Genomic DNA, 6,000 nt, shown 5'->3' with positions numbered 1-6,000 from the left:
CCATCCAACCACATGATGGTTTGCGCATGATCCACTAATAGTACTAACAATGACTTCTTTTTTATATGTACTACATAATTTTTTATACACACTGATTATTTTCCAAATACGTGTTAATTTTTTTTCCAAACGCATGTTTGAACATCTTCTTTTTCAGTACATGTGCACTTTTGAATACAGATTGTGAATTTTTCGTGTACATCAGGAAAAAAGATTTTGTGCAATGAATATTTTTCAAATACATGATTAACATTTTTGTGAAATACATGTTTTGAACATCTTTTTAAATACATGTCTACATTTGTGAACATATTATGTACATTTTCTGTGTACATCTAAAACACTTTTTATACACATTGAATTTTTTTTCAAATACAGTATTAACAATTATTTTCCAATTCAACATACAAAAATTATTTTAACTGATATGAAACATTTTTATTAGACTATGCGAACATTGTTTACACTGTATATATACATATTTAAATTTCGAGAACCTTTTTCTCTGAAACTCATGAATATTTTTAAATGTAAAGTACATGTTGCGAATGGTCAGATATATTTTTTGCATTCATTCGCAAAAAAGATATATTTTTTGCATTACAAAGATATTTATTTTGAATTGTATACACATATTTAAATGGCATATACAATTTATTGGAACACGTGTGCATATTTTAAATGTCATAAACATTTTCTTGAATGTGATCAATATATTGTTTATCTTTGCTAACAAAATTTTTTACACTACGTTAACATTTTCAAAATCATGGTTTTGATTTTTTATTCATTTCAATTTTTAAACTATGTGTACTGGGAATATTTTTTAAAATATGACCAAAATAAAAAAAATGAAACCAGAATTGAGTAATCAGAAAAGAAAAAGCTACTAACCAGAAAAAGATAATTGAGCCAGCATAATAGTTGTGACAGGACATCGCCCTTGGTACGAGACTCATTTGGTCTGACTAGAAGCAAGACATATCCCTTCCCAGAAAGAGAGTTCGATGTAGATAGCAACTAATTGAAGTTTAGCACCCAACTGGTTCATCCAGCCACCGCATATGTCGCGTGCTGGGCTCCCTCTGGATTTCGTTTTATTATTATTATTTTCATACGTGTTTTCGGGGTTTTGATGAGATTTTTTCAGGTTTCTTTAGCTTTTGGTTTTTGACCGGCTTTCCCTAGATTTTGTAGATCTTTTTCTGCGTGGTAAAAAATTGTGCTTCTACAAGAAGCACAAATTTGCACCTCATGTAGGCACATATTTGCTTTCATGAGATGTTCGTCCTTACTTGTCCGAAAAAAGCAGTGCTTCTACAGGAAGCACGTATTTGCTTCTCATGAAAACACAAATTTACTTCTGGGAGTTGTGCTTCTTGGAAACACAAATCCGGGCGGCAGCCCAAGCGTGTTTTTTTCGTCCTCGTAGAGTAAATGTACGCACTTTTGGCTACATGCCGCCAGAAGCAAGGCCGACGCATGGCTCACCAGCAGGTAGCCTGAACTGGGCCGGCCTAGTAACTACTTGCAACATCATGCTAACTTTTTTGTGTTTTTTTGCCTTCATGTTAATATGTTCCATTTTTACTTTTCTTTATTTTGTAATATTATATATATATATATATATAAGAAAACATTTTGGACATTTGTTTTTAAATTAATCTCACATTCAAGAATTGTTATACCTGTATGGAAAAATATTTTTGATGTATACAAAAATTGTATAGCATGAATGAAAAAAAAATTAGCATGTGTATGTAAAAATGTTAATCATGTGTATGGATTTTGTCATATTAAAAAAATATCACACATTCAAAAAAAATGTATGTGGCACTTAAAAATATATATACAATGTGGAAAAAAAAGTTTGTGAAATTGAAACAAACTTTTACGTATAGCCAGAAAAATATACATTGCATTTAAATAAATCTTCACAAGTTTCAAAAATCAAAATTGTGTTCATGAAATTTTCAAAACATGTTTATTCATTTTACGAAAAATGTATGCTTTTCAACATGTATATTAAAGTTTTTTTACCATTTGATATATTTTTCAACATGTATTTGAAAAATGTATATAAAAACATATTCAAAACATGGTTTTTGAAAAAATAAAATAAAGATGTCTATAGAAATTGTTCATTTATAAAAAATTGACATGTTTACAAAAAATGTACAAAAGTAGGCATGTGCTGCATAAAGGAAAAAAGAAGTAGACATGTTTGAAAAACGAAAGTCAAAGAAAACCGACAAAAAATAAAAAGGAAAACGTAGAAACTAAAAAAACAAAGATTATCAAAGTACAAAGATGAAAAAAAATAAAAAATAGAAGAATAATAGAAAAAACCGAAGTAAGTAAAGAAAAAAAATCAATGAAAATTGTCGTAAAACAAAGAAAACCCGAAAAAATTATGAAGAAAAAATCAAACAAAACCTGAGAAAAACAAAGAAAACCAAAAAAAAGGCGCCTGAACCAATGAACGTAGGGACCAGACGTGGCGCGAGCAAAACCATTGATCGACACAGCTAAATGGGCTAGGGCGCTACTACTTCACCCCTACGGTTGACACATAGCTTTTGCGCATGATGCATTCATCCTTCTCTTGTCTGACCTTTTTTTTTTTTGTGAATTCTCTTCTTAGTCCTTGCCAGAAAAGCAATTATTTGTTTCGTCATCTCAAAGCCAAACAGTTTTTGGTCCAGAGTTAGGAAAAGTACAAAACTGTGCAGCTTATACCACCGTTCAGGTCCAGCTACTGTAACAACTTAACTGGAATTGTTCTCTAAGCAGCATGCAAACTGTGTGGTGTAACACTGTCTCTGAATGTACGCATGCCTCGTTACACGTGAATGGAGACATAAGCTCATAACACGTCAAAAGTATATTGCTATTGTTAACCATCTGATTCTAACATACAAAAGCACTGTGTATTTACTGGCTTTTGCAGTTGTGGCAAATGTTGTTGGGATATGGCCGTACGATCAAGTAATTGGTCTTCCATAAGAACATATGGGATATATATGGAGAGAACTATCAGTACTTATAACAAAATGCTTAGACTCTTCTCAAAGGATTTTCCTCTCTGTTTTGTATCTTGTCAAGTACAACCCACATTTGATACACTAGACACTCCAGAATTAGATATACATATATCAAAGGTAACCATTCACGAAAGGATAAGAAATCAAGTTATACAAAAATTGGGCCTGACGAAAACACAAAGATAAAATTTAAGAGAAGAGCTAACTTTTTCTTGGGACAATTCTCAACTTTGGCATTATTTCACTTCGGACTCACTTAATTTGTACAAAGGGCATACCCAATGCTAAAATCTCACGCACAAGGTTTGTCAGGGGAAGGGAATTTTTCAACGCTACCCGAGAGACTAACACTGTGCCCCCCCCCCCCCCCCCCCCCCCCACACACACACTGCTCTCACTTCATTTGTACAGTTTGTGACAATACCAACAATTGAACCAAATCCTTCGAAACTCATACATCTCTCAGGGAGTGCATGCATGATGTACTTGCAAAACATTCAAAGCATTTTTGTTTCATGGACAAATTTACCCTAGTTGGTATAACAAAATTCTCAGAAGCATTCCTCGTAGGGCAAGGCGGTGTCGGCTCCTACCTCACTAGCATTGAGCATATAGTCGACCCCGGTGATGGCCACCACTACAGACCGATCACACCCTTCTCTACTTCTTCTAAAATATACTTTTAGTAATTTGATAGTGTTTCTTTCCTTGGGAAGAGCCCCATAATGAAATTTACCACCATTTAAATTACCTACAATATATTTCTTTACTACATCTATTATTTGACACTAGGATTGTTATTAGGAGGGTAACGAGTGTCTAACCCAACAGAGCACATACCTTGTAGTAAAACACAAATCCTGTCATCAATCTACCGCAACACACCTTTAAAACCATGGTCGTACCTTGTGCGTTGGTGGCTATATAAGTTCGTGTTCTAACGTTGAGCAATTAGTCACAACATTCAGTTTTAACATGAGAATAAATCTGTGAACTTATTGTAATTCTACCGAAATACTCAGCCGCTTTACATAGATTCAATGGAGAGTGTGATATTAGAATGAATATAACCTTGCCTCGAAACATGAACCTCATTGGTATTTCTGTCGAAAGAACACCTACAATATTTGGTAACCTTACTTATATTTAGGTTTCCATTGAGGATCTCACCCCCCCCCCCCCACCATTTTATAATTGTCACGTGATAAAATGTACTAACTTTGGACCGACTTATTGTTTATAAAAATTGGCAAAATATTTAGAGGTCATTTTGCTGTGTGTCGGTAGTAGTGCGAGGGAGGAAGGGGAGTGGGCTTTATGTTTCTCGAAAAAGATGAGAGCGTCAACTTTGTGTTTATGAGTGGTGTGCATTTACAGAAATTGAGTACCAAAAAGGCATTACTTGGAGTTACTGTAGTGTGAGAGAACTCAGCCATACCATGTTTGTATAATCTGGACTTACATCTATCAACTTCAGTTCCTCTCGACAGAACATGGTTTGTCGTAAAGCCAAAGTGAACAGATTTTTGGTCCACATTTGCAATGGTCCAAAAGCATCCATCAATAAATAGACTTTACCACATGGCGCCAATTATTGTTGGGGCCAACAACCACATTACATATAATTATTGCATTTTATGAATTTGTTTCTCCATATTACGATTTTACCTGTAGTAAAAGAATTAATGCGTCAATTTTCCAACCTTAGGCACTAAGTTGATTGCTGAATGAGGACAAGGTTATTTAAAAAAATAGGAAGGGGTTAATTGCGTGTTGAGTGAGTGGGTCACTATTATAAAAAAACAAGTCTCAAAAAAGGTAGATTCAAGAGCTCTAAATTCACAAGGAGAGAATATCATGTCAAATATCAATGATCTGGATTTAATTTTCTGACTCAATATCTACATCTTCCAACTTTAGGTCCACTTGCTTGAACATGTTCCTTCTCAAGACAAAAGTAATTAAGCAAATTTTGTCTCGTGTTTACAACAGTGCAAAATTGCTCCATCGTTCAATGGCCTTGTCAACTTTATGGTGAGGCATATACGTGTCTCATCTGATGTATTGTGATTGTGAACACCTTTGAGCTTGGAGCTCCTGTGGTACATACATGCAAGACAACTAATTATAGGTAACTTAGGGTACACTATCATGCTACATCACGGATCTATCAAACAAATTTTGTACTACGTATATGCTGCTTGAGACATGTGAATAAAGAGGACACATGCACCATACTAGGTCAGGAAAGATTTGGATGTTATAAGAAAAAGGCAGAAAAGTTGGAATTGCCAAAGTGCAAGCCTGTCAGGGGAGGCAACCATATCATGTCATGATGATCTGGATTTACATCTCTCAACTTCAGTTCCTCTAGACATACGACATTTCATTTTGAAGCCAAAGTAAACAAATTTAGCTCAATATTTTAAATGGTTCCAAAGCATCAATCGATAAGTAGTGTTTCCCACTAGGTGGAGACAATATTGTTTGGCCAAACAAGCACATTACGTATATCGATTTTTCTTCTATATTTCATTCCACAAATTATTGTTTTACCACCCCTCAAAGTAAAGAATTACAATTTTACAACTAGTAATAAGCGATTTTATGCATCAATTTGCTACACCGGTTGGCACTGAGTTCATTGATGAGATTATTTTTCTAAAAAGAGGAGGTTTTTTTTTATTACGTGCTGAGTGAGTCGAGTGCTATTACCAAAATGGAGTGTAAAAATGGTTGAATCAAGAGCTGATGAAGCGTGAGGAGAGAGAACTATATCATATCTCAATAATAAGGATTTAGTTTGCTGAAATAATATCTACATCTTCCAACATTAGTTACACTCGCCTGAATATGTTCCTTCTCAAGACATAAGTAATTAAACAGATTTTTTCTCGGTGTTTCTGGCTGTAGAATTGCTCCCATCGTTCATAGCATTTTTCAACTTTATTGTGGC

This window comes from Triticum aestivum, chromosome 7D (assembly GCF_018294505.1).
Source record: "Triticum aestivum cultivar Chinese Spring chromosome 7D, IWGSC CS RefSeq v2.1, whole genome shotgun sequence".
Taxonomy (NCBI): Eukaryota; Viridiplantae; Streptophyta; class Magnoliopsida; order Poales; family Poaceae; genus Triticum; species Triticum aestivum.
Note: the sequence above shows the minus strand (reverse complement) of the source record.